Here is a 14,956-nt window from a genome sequence, read left to right as displayed (position 1 = left end):
TCTGTGTAGCACCATGAGCTGGCTTACCAGAAAAGATCTTAACCTGTGTCTGTCTGGAGTGGGAGAATCATGGCGACTCCTGACTCGGCTTCTTTCTCCCAGCATTCTGTTCTGTTTACTCCACCCACCTAAGGGCTGGCCTATCAAAGGGGCCTAGGCAGTTTCTTTATTAATTAACCAATGAAAGCAACAGATTGGAAAGAAATCACTCCCACATCAAAGAAGCAGTCAGCTCTGTGTCTGTGCCGTGGTATGCAGTGGGTCTCTGCTAAGCACTAGAGCTCTCTGCCTCCAACACGGCAGGCTCATTTGGTTTCTGGAGTGAGTTGTACCAATATTTCATTTATATATATATATATATTTTTTTTTAAAGTAAAATATTTAATTTAATTTATTTTTTATTTTTTTATTTTTTATTAATTTATTTATTTATTAAAGATTTCTGTCTCTTCCCCGCCACTGCCTCCCATATCCCTCCCCGTCCCCCAATCAACTCCCCCTCTCTCTTCAGCCCTAAGAGCAGTCAGGGTTCCCTGCCCTGTTGGGAGTCCAAGGACCACCCACCTCCTTCCAGGTCTAAATAAAGCTTGCCTGAAGATCGGAGAGTAAAACAGCCACACTAGTCAGTTATGCAAACCAGGCAGGGGTGGCACACACCTTTAATCCCAGGAGTCATACTAGTTTGCCATAGAAACCAAGCAGTAGTGGTGCACGTCTTTAATCCCAGCACTGTAGAGGAATATAAAACAGGAGGAGACAGCTCTCACACACAGTCTCATTCTGAGATTCTTGGAGGCAGGATCGCCATTTCAGTCTGAGGTATAGGTAAGAGCCAGTGGCTGGCTGCTTTGCTTTTCTGATCTTCAGGTTAAACTCCATTATCTGTTTCTGGGTTTTTATTATTTGTGCTGCAGTGAGTGATCAATTTGGCTTTACTTTTCTGCGTCTCCTATCACTACCCACATTGCATGTGCCACAGAGAAAAGTGTGCTTATCTCTCAAGGAAGAACCCTTCTTCCTCTTTAGAATGGGGTGGGGAGTCGGGAGGATAGAAATAATCTCATAAAGACTCATGCTTGCGTGAGTTCAGATTCTGGGAATCTAAAATCATGTGACAGAAATACACTTACTAAGTTTTATTTCTGGATTAAAATTTGAAATGAGAATCTTTCTAACTGAGGAAAAATCAGCAGTCACATATATTTAAAGCTAGTAGATGCAGTGATTTCTTTTTCCTTTTTCGTTACTACTGTGGAGCTGGGAAATGGAACTACCTGCTACTATTCTTGAAAAATTGTTTTTTCATAAGAAGGCTTTCATATATGTGTGTAATGCATTTTCTTGAAATACTCTTTCCATCTCCTTCCCTCCAATTCTCCCCCTATCCACTAACACTTTTCCCTCACAATGTATTCTTTTCCATCTTTTGGGAAAATTATTCTTGAATTACGTGAGCTTTAAATTATTAAAGATGTTCTTGAAGCATTCTGGCATAGATTGATTTCAGTCTTCAAGGCAAGCACTCTATCAACCGAGCCACATCTCCAGTTCAGCTTGTGATTTCAATCTACTGTTCTCTCCTGTTTGCTTTTGGGGAGAAGGACCAGAGAAAAAAAGGACCCAAAAGTCAAATGTGGATACATGAATTTGCCTATGTCTGTGTACATAAAGGCCAAAGATTGGGTTTGTGGGTGTCTTTCTCTGTCACTCTGCATATTATTTTTGTTGATGCAGGAGCTTTCACTAAACCTGAATCTTGCTGTTTTAGCTAGATTGGCTGTCCAATAAGTACCAGGATCTGCCAACCTCTACCTGCCAGTGTTGGGATTGCAGGTGCCTTCTGCCATACCATGCTTCAACATGGGGCCTGGTGATCTGAATTACTCAGGTCCCCATCCTTACGCAGTGTCTTAGTCGCTGTTCTATTGCTGTGAAGAGACACTGTGACCAAAGCAACTCTTAGAAAGTATTTAACTGGGGGACTTGCTTACAGTTTCAGAGGGTTAGTCCATTATCGTCATCGTGGGGAGCATGACAGTAAACATGGTGCTGGAGCAGTAGCTGAGAGCTACATCCTGATCGAGAGAGAGAGAGAGAGAGAGAGAGAGAAAGAGAGAGAGACTGGGCCTGGCATGGGCTTTTGAAACTTCAAGCCCACCCCCCTGTGACACACTTCCTCCAACAAAGGCCACACCTCCTAATCCGATGAAAGAATCCTACTTCAAATATATGAGCCTATGAGGGCCATTCTTATTCAAAGCACCAAAGGCTGGTTGAAGAAATCACCATTCTGCAGGAGCCAGGGCTGTGTGCTGTGTGGAGATCGGGGCCAAGCAATTCACTGCCTTGGAGTTGTAATCCCCCTGCCCACACCAAAGCCTGGTTTCTGCACCATGCGTCTGCGGGGAGGGCCTCTCATGCCACCACTTGGCCCACCACAGGGGCCTCCTGGTCAGAAGACAGTTAATCCCTGAGGTCGCCTTCCCTGGCAGCGCGAGACTTCTCCTCCACGTTCAGATGGACTGTGCCTCGGAACATGATGGGCCTGTTGTTAAGGACTTTCTGAACAGGTTCAGAATCATCAAACACAACAAAACCAAAGTTGGGTAACTTCCGACCACTGTTATTACGCAGCTCCACCACGTTCCCGTAATTTTGGAAAAAATCCTTCAGTTCTGTCTTGTCAACCTCATGTGGCAGGTTCCTGATGAAGATCTGGTGACTGTCAGGGTGCCTCACCAACCTTCGAGGTTCCATATCTCCTGCTTCACCAGCCTCACAGATTGGCCGGGGTCCCCTCTGAGGAATATTGATCCGTTGCTCTCGAACTCTCTGATCTCTCTGAGGTCTTTGTGGTAGATTCTGTGATTCCGGCTTAGATTCTGGACAGGGCTGTGAAGGCGGCACTTTAATCACATGAGGTGGTGTCCGTGTCACTGGAACAGCCCCGCTGGGAGGAAGGTTCTTACTAGTCACAGATGCCCAGGAAAGCGTCCTCAGGTCTTCCTGTGCTGGGGCAACATCCACTGGGGCCGGGGAAGTGCTCTTTTGCACATCCTCGTGTGCAGCTTCCTCCAATGGTGGCTCAGGCTTGTTCTCTTGGATGTCAGGCATGGGTTCTGGTTCTGTCTCTGGCTCCAGTTCTGGCTCTGGCTCCAAAACAGGCTCCTCTAAATGTTCCTCCAATTTATTGCTGACAGCCTGATCATAGAAAGTTCCAGAATCATCAGGCACCACCTCAGGTGTCTGCTGTCTTTCTTCAGGTTCTTCTACTTCTTCCTCAGATTCCTCCTGAGGTTCAGTGACAAAGCCACCAAAGACCTCAACTTGGTATCTGAAGATGTCATTGTGAACATAGAATTTGTTGGCAACAAAACCCTCAGGAGCAATAATAAAGGTTTGCATGACCCTCCGCAGAGCCTGGTTATTATTATGGTTATTATTATTGGACAGGAGCCCCATCACTTGGACCACCACCCCGTCATTCAGAGCGGCGTGAGCATCCACGTGGCGAATCTTGGTGTGGCGGTTGGTGAAGTTCTGTGACATCACTTTCCTGTGGATTTCCTTCTGCCCCTAGCCTGCATCTGCTGGCTTCCTGTTGGAGTCCAAGCCCCCATGGGCACAGGAAGAATTCTTCCCATAAAATCTGTGTAGCTTGTCCAGGGCTTGGTTCAGCAAGGTGTAGTACTGTCGCACAAACTCCCGCTCGGCCAGCAGGGGACTAGGCTTCTCCATAACCATCACTTTGGTCGATTCAACCTGCACGGCTGAGTTAGAGGACCTGGCTGCTGCGCGGGAGTAGGTGGCTGACTACCTCCAGCGATCGCCATGTCTGACTTTTACATGGGTTCTGGAGATTCAGATTCAGCATCTCAAACTTGCACAGCCAGCATTTGACTCGCGGCATCATCTTTCCAGCCCCTTTGAAATTCTGTCCTTTTTCTTTTTCTTTTAAAAAAATATTTATTTTATGTATATGAGTGACCTGTCTTTAGGCACATCAGAAGAGGGACTCAGATACCATTACAGATGGTTGTGAGCCACCATGTGGTTGTTGGGCAGGACCTCTGGAAGAGCAGCCAGTGCTCTTAACCACTGAGTCATCTCTCCAACCCTCCCCTTTGAAATTCTTATTCTTGGGGTGGTTTTGCTCCATTTCCCTTTTCCTTTTTGTGGATTGGGGCTGTTACCCAGTACTGAATACAGAGTTACCAACTTCCTTAACCTCTGATTTTCTTTTGTTGAATGTGGACACCAATAGTATTTACTTTATAAGATTTGGGGGTAAGAATTCAGTGAGGAGATGCCAAGAAGGGGTAGAGAGCATAAGGTGCATGGCTGTATTGTAAGTGCTCAATGACTGTGACCTATGCATAATAAAACATGTCATTATCACATCCATAATCTTCTCTGAAGCACTTTCAAGTTCCTAGAGTCCTTGGGCTTGCTAGCGTGCATCAAAGTCCAGACTACATTGATTTTGTGGAGTCCTTTCTGGGTCTTAGATCCTTGCTAATCTTAACACCTAATGTGGCAGGAGGACACGGCTAATGATTCCTTGTTAATCTTGAGCCCTCAGAAATGGAACTGTCATCATAGCCAGCGCTTTCCAATTTTCTGTCACACCTATTGCATAAACAGCAACTTTGAACTCAGAGAGATGGTATTTCGTCAGGCAAGACCACACCATTCCAAGAGGCAAATTTCCCATATGTTCTCACTCTCTGACCTTTTGGGGAAATTACTGCTGTTTGCTTTCTTCTTCATTAAATGGCAGAAAAATTCTTCGACAAAAGCAATTAATGAAAAGCTAACTATATTAAAGCTGTATTTTCTATCTTTATTACAGTCAAATGGCAGTGCTAATGAAGCCTTGAAAGTGTGATTAGGGGTTTCCATGGAAACCAGCTGGGTGAGGAAGGAGGCTAAGTTCTGGGTTATAGGTGCTTTTCTTTAAACTTTTGGCTTGCTCTACCACCGAGCTATATAGCCTCAGCTCATATGTGCTTCTCCCCTGCCCCCAAGAACCCCAGAGGTTCCGCGTGTTCTGGAATGTGGACCTCTGAAAAGAGGTAGCAACCAAACATTACCATCGTTATCAGAACAGCTGTGAAGATTCATAAGAGCCTTACAGGACAGATCCTGATGGTATTTCCTCACAGAGAAAATTGGGGAGATATGAGCTCTCAGCCACTCTCTCCTGCATTCCGCTCCCAGCTGTATGTAATCTGCCCCAGCTACACAGTCTCCTGCGGTGTAACAGTACGTGAGTATGCGCAGTGAACTTAAGTGGGAACTCAATCTATGTTGCTTTTGGAGATTTTGTTAACCCATGCTGGTGTGAGACTCCTCAGTGACATCACTGTCATGCTCCAGTAAATGACACCAATAAGCTCGTTGGTTCACTATGTCAGATTTGGATGGCATTAGTACTTTGATCTGTCATTGATGCTGGAGTGAGCAGACATTTGTTTATGTCTCCCCAGGAGAAGTTCATGTAGCACTGGGTTTGAAGTTCAGTATGTTTGGAAGTTTCTTTACCATAACTCTCAGCCCTGCCCACATATAGGACTCTTATGAGCTCTCCCTACCCAAGCTAGGGCTGGCACAGGTCAAAGTGCCTGCCTCCATGAGCTCCCCGTCCACAGAATGCTTATTTCCACAGTATATTTAATCATGTCATTTTGCCTTAAATTTTCTCCATTCTAAAGGCCAGGATGCAAGCTCAGAAAGGAGAACTTGTTCATGGAGTCAGGTTTTTTTTTTGTTTGTTTGTTTGCTTGCTTGCTTATTTTGTTTTGTCTTTCGAGACAGGGTTTCTCTGTATAGACCTGACTGTCCTGGAACTCACTCTGTAGACCAGGCTGGCTTCAAACTCGGAGAGAGCCTCTGCCTCCCAGGTGCTGGGATTAAAGGCGTGCACCACCACCTCCCGGCTATCGTGGAGTCAGTTTTGAGATTAGGATCTGTGCCATTCACCCCCATGACCATTGTCATTCCTTCAGGCCATGGTGTATGTAGAAGGTCTACTCTATTTATTCTGAGAGGGTTGGGTAGTTCTAGAAAATGAAACTTTACAAAGGTGTCCTTGTTGGTGGTTATGATAGAGGACAAAACACAGTTTTATCTCTTTCTATGAAATGCCCAGTTGCCAAGATGGGGGACCGAAGCTTTGTGCAAAAAAAGGTGTGTATTGTAGTTCTTCTGTGATTCCTGACACCCACGAAGCTTTTCACTGATGGTGGTATTTAAATACATTCTTTTATCTCAGCTAGTATCATAACCCTTTTATAGATTTCTTCAATGATATTGTTTTTAGTCCCTGTTATAAATTCCCCCCTTTTAGCTTTTTTCCCTTTGAAAAGTTTTCTTCTATTTTATTTGTAATTCTTACATTATTGTAAGCATCTCTCTAGTGACACAGTGGGATGGATGGAGTTTGTATCAGTTTGCCTTCTTTCACAAAGAACCTCCAATTTTTGCTTGGGATGAAAGGGCTGTTTGATGCCTGAAGTTGGATGGACTGAAAAAGTAACCTGAATAGTTCCGTAATTATTTCTCAACTTAAAATCTTAAAATGAGAGAGAGAGAGAGAGAGAGAGAGAGAGAGCGAGCATATGCATGAAAGTGCATGCATGCCCACTGCCCATGTAGCCCTCAGCGCATAGATGGCCATCAGAGGACAGTTTACGGAGGGGTTCTTGCCCTCTACCTTGTGGAGTCAGGATCTCTGTTTTGTTTTCTGTTGTATTGCACTGCAGTTCGAACACCAGGCTAGGTGCTCTAAAAGCTTGATTTTTTTTCTCTCTCTGCCACCCATCTTACCATAGGAGTGCTGGGATTCCAGATGGGTTCCATCACATTTGGCTTTTTATATGGGTTCTGCGGATTAAACTCAGGTCATTAGGCTTGCATGGCTAGTGTGTGGCTACTGCTTTTACCCCCTGACCCAACTTCACAGCCCTGTTCCCCATTTTTCAAGTCGTCTGTCTCTTTGCTTCCCAGTAAGCATTTCTTCCCTCCCTCCCTTTCCCCTCCCTCCCTCCCTTTCCCCTCCCTCCCTCCCTTTCCCCTCCCTCCCTCCCTTTCCCCTCCCTCCCTCCTTCCCTTCTTTCTTCCTTTCCTGTTGGGAGCTGTGAAACCCCAGATCCTGAATTTCTGGTAAACAACTTGTAATGCTTGCAGCTGCTCTGAGCGGAGACCCTCAGGAGTTCCTGATGGCAGGAGAGTGGTTTCTGGTGGGTTTGGCTGGGGCATGGCTGTCAGTTAAGGATCCCTATAATAAGCTGCCCCTGGACACAATAAAGGGGGCAGTCTGGCATCAAGGATGACCTGTGTCTCTGACCGTGTGTCTTTGTGTATTTCAATCTCCAGCCCCTTGCCTGGGTCACGAACTGTATGGTAGTGCATAGAGCACAGACGGGAGTGGTGAGTGGTGTGCTACACTTTCCTTCTCTCTCTCTCTCTCTCTCTCTCTCTCTCTCTCTCTCTCTCTCTCTCTCTCTCTCTCTCCCTCTCCCTCCCCCACCCTGTTAGTGTGTGTACACATGCATTAGAGGCCAGAAGCCACTCCCTGGCCTAGAGGTCACCAAGTAGGCTGGGTTGCCTGGTCAGCAGTTACTCATGAACTGACTGTCTTTGCCTCCCCACAACTGGGATTTCAAAGGCATGCTACTACATCTGGCTTTTTTCATGGGTGCTGGTGATTGAAATCATGTCCTCATGCTTGCAAGGCAAGCCCTTCACTGACTAAGCCGTATTCCTAGGTCCTAAGCATTTCTTTCTCTAAACAATTTCTTGGCTTTTCTGCTTCCTTTCTAAATTCAAAAATATTTATTTATTTTTAATTTATGTGTTTCTCTCTGTGTGTATGGCCTATGTGTGTGTGAGTGGAGGTCAAAAGAGGACGAAGGATCTACTAGAGCTGGTTTTCCAGTCAGTTGTGAACTGTACATATGCTGCTGGAAACCCAATTCAGCTCATGTGGAGGATCAGAAAGTGCTCTTGAGTCATCTCTCCAGCCCCTTTCTCCTTTTTTTTTATGGTGAGGAAATGTGTATTTCAAATTAGCCAGCTGCCTGTTTAGATGATCGACATTCTGAGCGTCATAATCAGAAGGCAGCCCGAGAAGAGTTGTCTTCTGCCTGTCAGGCCTTATCAGTGCATCACTGACTTTGTCCACATCAGCGTCATGGAGCTTTTCACAGCCTGTGTCATCTGGTGCTTACTGGCCTTGACATCCAAAGTGAACACAAAAGGATTTTTGTTTTGTTTTGTTTTCTGTCTTCTTCCTGGCTGACTCGTTGGTCAGGGGGAATTGAATGATGGCATAGTGGTCAAGCCTGTTTCTCCTTGGGCATGCTCTTTCGAGGGGATGCCTCTGGAGCCCACAGGGTCTTGGACCTCTGGAAGGTAGGTGATGTGTAGAACTTTCAGTTTTTTGAGACTGTGGGTGCCTTTCAGCACTGCTTTCTCGGCTTTCAAGGCCTTCACTTTGCCTTTGGCTTTTGGGAGTGTCAGGAGCTTCTTTCTTTGCTTGTGTTGCCGTCTTGGTGGAAAGCCCTACTCTCTTTTCATTCCCAGTTAATTCTACCAGAATTGATGAATTTCAAGATCCACCTGCATCCTTGCTGGCTTCTCTGCTTCTTACCCAAAGCGTCCTGTACCTAGCTGCACCAATACTTTCTTCAACTGTTATCTAGATAAGAACACTCCCATTCTACAAAGCTCTGAGTAACTCTAGTGACTGCTTGAATAACATTGAAACTGCTAATAATATACTCTAAGATCATTAACCTATAAGTTTCTCTATTTGGTGGCCTCCTACCTGTCCCAGTTCACTCGGACATCTTTGTCCAGATGCATAAAGTCATTTATACTCCCTGTTCATAGTACACATTAATATCTAGGGCTATCTTGAGGCTTTTTGAGTATCCCACCTCTCCCACTCAGAGTACCCACCCCCGTCGTCATTATCTGTCCATTTCACTAAGCCATTATCACCCAGTTAAAGAACTAGTCCACTCGTCACTTTTCTTCCCTGTGGATGAATACAAACTCTCTTCCTTCTTCCTTTCCTGTATAGAATAATGAACAATTTCGTATCTTGTGTGAATATTACAGCAATAGACAAATGTTTAAGTGTTTCTTTAGAGTTCTGACTTAGATTCTTTATCTAAAAGAATCTAGTATATCGTAGTATAATTGGATCTCATGGCGGTTCTAGCCTTAGTTTTTTTTTTTTGAGAAATCTCCACAATGTTTTCCACAATGGCTGCATCATTTTACATTCCCACCAGCAGTGAGGAAGCACTCCTCTTTCCCCACAACTTCTGCAGCATTTATTGTAATTTGTTTTCTCGATGATAGCCACTCTGACTGGGGCAAGCGGGAATCTCAAAGCAGCCTTGAGTTGTATTTCCCCAATGGCTAATAATGTTGAATGTTTTTCAAGTATTTCTTCTTTCAAGAAATGCCTATTTCATTCATCGTACTATGATATCACAAATACATATTTATATTTATTTAATTTAAAAAAATGAATCCATTCCTTGATAATTTCACATGTGTATATAATGTATTCTGGTCACACTCATCCCTCTACCCTCTCTCCTCATATCTACACCATCCCCAGGTATATTTTAAGACTTATTTTTTATTTTTCTGTGTGTCTGTGTGAATTCATGGACACATGTGTGTGCTGGTACATGCACTTGTGTGCACATGTGATGACAAGAAGATGGTGTTGGGTGGCTTTTTCTATCACTGTTAAACTAGTGCTTTTGAGTCAGTGTCTCTTCCTCAACCTGAGGCTCATGTTTTCTCCACTAAGGTGGAGGTTAGCAAGCCCCACCCTCCTCCTCCTCCTCCTCCTCCTCCTCCTCCTCCTTCTCCTCCTCCTCCTCCTCCTTCTTTTTCTTCCCCTTCTCCTTCTCCTCCTCCTACCTTGGAGCTGGAGTTACAGGCGTGTGTTACTTGTTATGGGGATGCAGCAACACTTTTAATGGGCAAATCATCTCTCAAGTCCCCCCCCCCATCTTGAGTGTAGCAGGTTACCCTCTGTAATAAAGGAGAGCTATACCTTATCATTTATAGGCCTTAACATAAAAGCTGAGGTTTCTTGAAGAAATTCTAGCTTAAGATGCAGAGTCAAAAAAAAAAAGAAAGAAAGAAAGAAAGATGCAGAATCAACCGCTTCCCATGCTCCCAGGCAGTTGGACAATCCACATTCCAAATATTGTGACTTATTTGGTTTATCTGATTGTTGCCCCACCATCATTCTTATAGTGGTTAGTTTTTATTGTCAAACTTGATACAAACCAGAGTCACCTGAAAAGAGGGAACCTCACTTGAAGAGAGTTGCCTTCATCAGATCGCCCTGTGGGCTTGTATGTGGGGAGTTATCTTAATTGATGATTGATGTGGGAAGGCGCAGCCCACTATAGATAACATCATCCCTAATCAGGTAGGCCTGGACTTTAGAGGAAGGAAAACTGAGCAAGCCAGTAAGCAGCATTTCTCCCACCGTTTCTGCTTCAAGCTTCTGCCTTGAGTTCATGCCTTGATTTCTCTTGATAATGGACTATAACCTGTAAGAGGGAATAAACCCTCTCCTCTTCAAGTGTCTTTCTGTCATGGTGTTTATTGAAGGAACAGAAAAGCAAACAAGGACAGTACTATGAACATTTTGGTGGGCTGTTTGTCCTGGGGCTGGTCTTTGTACCATAGGATGTTCAGAATCATCCTTGTCCTCTCTCTACTAGATGACAATGACACTCATTTCTCACCAGTTGTGACAAGCAAATATACCCCCAGAAATTTTGTTTCTTGCCAAATGCTCCCGAGTTGGAAAACTGAACTGATGAGAATCTCTGATTGAACTTTATGCTGTATTTGGCCCATATCATTAAGTAGTCATTAACAATGATCCATGTGGTAGTGATCCACTATGCCTTTTCTACTCATAGTCATTTTTGGTGGGCTAATTTTTATACCTTGAAAATTTTCATTTATTATTACTATTGTATGTGCATGTGTGTTTGTTTGTATGACACATGTGAATGCCGTCCTGTGTGTGCCATGGTGCCGGGGGTGGGGTGGGGTGAAAGGGCAACTTTGAGGCATCAGGTTTTGGGGACTGAGCTCAGGTTGTCAGGCTTTCAAGGGAAGCACCTTCACCTTGCCAGCCATTTCCACCTTCTGATATAAAAAATGGCAACTGTGATGAGTGTGATTGCCTAAGCACCGCTGGTGGGGTCTTGGATACATTCTCTTTAGCATTAATTCCTCATGTACACTTGTCAGTCAAAAGACATGAACATTTCAGGAGCTCTTGAAATATTCTTCTGAAATAATAACTTCAGAATTGTTGTATAAATATGCATGCCCCCAAGCCTAGTACATGCATATGCTTACCTTATCAATACTTATAAGTACTTATAAGTACCTTAGAGACAGTCTCCTGATTGTATGTTCAAAATTTTAAAAGACAACATTCTGAAATTTTACCTTGCACTTTTTGATCCTTAGTAAAGTTTTCCCATGTGCTGCTGGGAAAATTCGGGTTTCTTTTTGCTTTTTTTTCCTCTTATCTAAATCATAGACAACTGGATTCTCTTAATCTTTATAAAAAGTGATGTTTAGAAAGACATCAACTGATGATCTGTGCTTGAGGAAACTCTATTGATTTGAATTCTTTTTATCAGTTACCTTGTTGTGGTGGTGGTTTGAATGAGAATGGCCCCCCACAGGCTCATGTGTTTGAATGCTTAGTTCCCAGTGGGTGGAACTGTGTGGGAAGGATTAAGAGGTGTGGCCTTGTTGGAGGAGGTGTGCCACTGGGGGTGGACTTTGAGGTTTTGTAACTCCATGGCAATTCCATTTCTCTCTCTCTCTCTCTCTCTCTCTCTCTCTCTCTCTCTCTCTCTCTTTCTCTCTGCCTCATGGTTGTATCTCAAGATGTGAGGTTTCCGCAACTGCTGCAGTATGGTCTTGTCATGATGGTAATGGACTCTAAGCCTCTGAAACTATAAGCCCCAAATGAGTGCTTTCTTCCATAAGCTTCCTTGGATGTGGTGTTGTAGTACAGTAATAGAAAAACAACTAAGACACTGGCTTTCCCAACTTCTTGAAATAGATTCAGTTTCCTGGGTTTGTTAGAAAAAAGAAAACCTTTGAAATGAAAATGCAACTTCTCCTCTAAAGAAGCATGGTGGAGAGAGAAAGAAAAAGGAAAAAGACTTGCTGCTATGTGTAGGAAGTGGGCATGCTGGTATGTACCTGTGATCCAAGCACTCAGAAGGCAGAGACAAAAAGATTGCCATGAATTCAAGGCCAGTACATGTTTCAGCGTGAGTCTCAGGTCAGGATGGGTTACAGAATGAGACAACCCTCTCTCAAAACAAACATACAGTCAAACCAACAAACCAAACAAAATGAAAATGACTCACTAAACAAACAAAAAAACCCACCAGGTTTTCTAATCTTTGAATTTCTTTTTTTTGTTATTCCCCAAATATGTACTCTTTTTTATTAATTAATTAATTTAATTATTAAAGATTTCTGCCTCTTCCCCGCCACCACCTCCCATTCCCTCCCCCTCCCCCAATCAAGTCTTCCTTCCTCCTCAGCCCAAAGAGCAAGCAGGTTTCTCTGCCCTGTGGGAGGTCCAAGGACCACCCACCTCCATCCAGGTCTATTAAGGTGAGCATCCAAACTACCTGGGCTCCCACAAAGCCATTACATGCAATAGGATCAAGAACCCATTGCCATTGTTCTTCAGTTCTCAGTAGTCCTCATTGTCCATTATGTTCAGCGAGACCGGTTTTGTCCCATGCTTTTTCAGTCCCCGGCCAGCTGGCCTTGGTGAGTTCCCGATAGATCATCCCCATTGCCTCAGTGTGTGGGTGCACCCCTCGCCGTCCTGAGTTCCTTGCTCGTGCTCACTCTCCTTCTGCTCCTCCTTTGGATCGTGAGACTTCAGTCCAGTGCTCCAATGTTGGTCTCTGTCTCTGTCTTCTTTCATCGCCTGATGAAGGTTAATATTCAGGGGGATGCTTATATGTTTTTCTTTGGGTTCACCTTCTTATTTACATTAAGATACCATCTTACACCGGTCAGAATGGCTAAAATCAAAAACACCAATGATAGCCTCTGCTGGAGAGGTTGTGGAGAAAGGGGCACTCTCATCCATTGCTGGTGGGAATGCAAACTTGTGCAACCACTTTGGAAAGCAGTGTGGCAGTTTCTCAGGAAAGTCGGGTTCAACCTACCTCTTGACCCAGCAATACCACTATTGGGAATATACCCAAGAGATGCCCAAACATACAACAAAAGTATATGCTCAACTATGTTCATAGCAGCATTGTTTGTAATTGCCAGAACCTGGAAACAACCTAGATGTCCTTCAATGGAAGAATGGATGAAGAAAGTATGGAATATATACATATTAGAGTACTACTCAGCAGTAAAAAACAATGACTTCTTGAATTTTGCATACAAATGGACGGAAATTGAAAACACTATCCTGAGTGAGGTAAGCCAGACCCAAAAAGAGGAACATGGGATGTACTCACTCATATTTGGTTTCTAGCCATAAATAAAGGACATTGAGACTATAATTCGTGACTCTAGAGAAGCTAAATAATCTTTGAATTTCTAACCTCAAAGCTATACTTTATTTGATTTTCTTTATTGTTTTGAGACATGGTCTCACTATTTAGCCCTGCCTGACCTAAAACTCATGGAGATTCCCTTGTCTCTGCCTCAGAATTGCTGGGATTAAAGGTGTGCACCAGCACAGCTGGCTCGAAGCTGTACTTTATGTAGCTAAGTTTGCTAAGGTTTCTAATTCATATTCCAAAATGTGTTGATTTCATTGCTGTATTCTCTTTGGAATATGAAGATCTGAAATTCAGTTCCAACTCTTACTCAACTACTTCTGTGATCTTGAACAAATTATTTCTTTGAACACAACCCTACCCAGTTTGTACAGTAAAATGGCCAGAGGAGATGATAGCTCAAAGTCCTTAGGATCCTAAAAAATCTGTGGTCCTATAATGGGAAGAAAATAACCAAGATAACAGTAATTACCTAAGACTCTACCATTTTGTTTTGGGTTGTAGAGAGAGGAGGGATGCAATGCTAAAAGTATGGAACAGGAACTAATAACAGAGTACAGTATTTTTATTTCAATCAATGATGTGTGTCTCTTTTACCCTTTATTACTCTGCAGCTCCTTTGAAGTGTCAGATATTATCGGGGCAATAGTAGGGTGTGATTGTTTGCAATGAACTACTGTTAAGACAGGAGAAACCACAAAATCAACATTTTCTACTTATAGACCATGCTTCTCTATATCTATGCCTATGGAGGGCATCCTCCTTCAAAGCACCACAATACCACTGTGCATATTTGTCTATTGCATCCATTGGAATGAAAATTCTATGATAGCATAGACATTTTGTGCCTTGTCTATCATGGGATCCTCAGTGCCTAAGACAAGCACCACATATACAGTATGTTCTTGAGAAGTACATAAAGGACAGTAGGATGAATGAGTGAGCTGAGGATCTCCTGGAGAGCATGCAAGTATAACTGATGTATACAATGTATTCAAAGAGTAGCAAGAGTTCATTCATGTCTGCCCCTGGAGCTTGAACCTGAATCCTGTTCTCCAGGTCTGGCCTCTACAAAGAATCCCACTGTGTGTAGCAGAAGTGAAGTTAGCAGAATGAAGTCAATCATATTTGAGAATGGTTGTAGAGAATTAAAATAGAGATAGAATAAATAGAGAACTAAACAAACAAACAAGCAAAAAACAAATCCCAAAAACCTAGGGACAAAAATGAGCTAACTTGTGTAAATGCACTTTAAAGGAGATTTTTAGATGACATTGTTTTTCTTTGGTATCATTGAAAGGTTTTGTGAAGGTGGTTTTGGAAATATGCTTTAT

At 43.4% G+C, this 14,956-nt stretch overlaps 1 pseudogene; it reads right to left on the bottom strand.

Annotated features, from left to right (window-relative positions):
* Positions 1-2,338: 2,338 nt before the first annotated feature.
* Positions 2,339-3,755, bottom strand: LOC130868067 (ras GTPase-activating protein-binding protein 1-like; annotated as a pseudogene).
* Between the last annotated feature and the right edge of the window lie 11,201 nt (positions 3,756-14,956).

This window comes from Chionomys nivalis, chromosome X (genome assembly GCF_950005125.1).
Source record: "Chionomys nivalis chromosome X, mChiNiv1.1, whole genome shotgun sequence".
Lineage (NCBI taxonomy): Eukaryota > Metazoa > Chordata > Mammalia > Rodentia > Cricetidae > Chionomys > Chionomys nivalis.
Note: the sequence above shows the minus strand (reverse complement) of the source record. Positions and strands in the feature narration are given on the sequence as shown.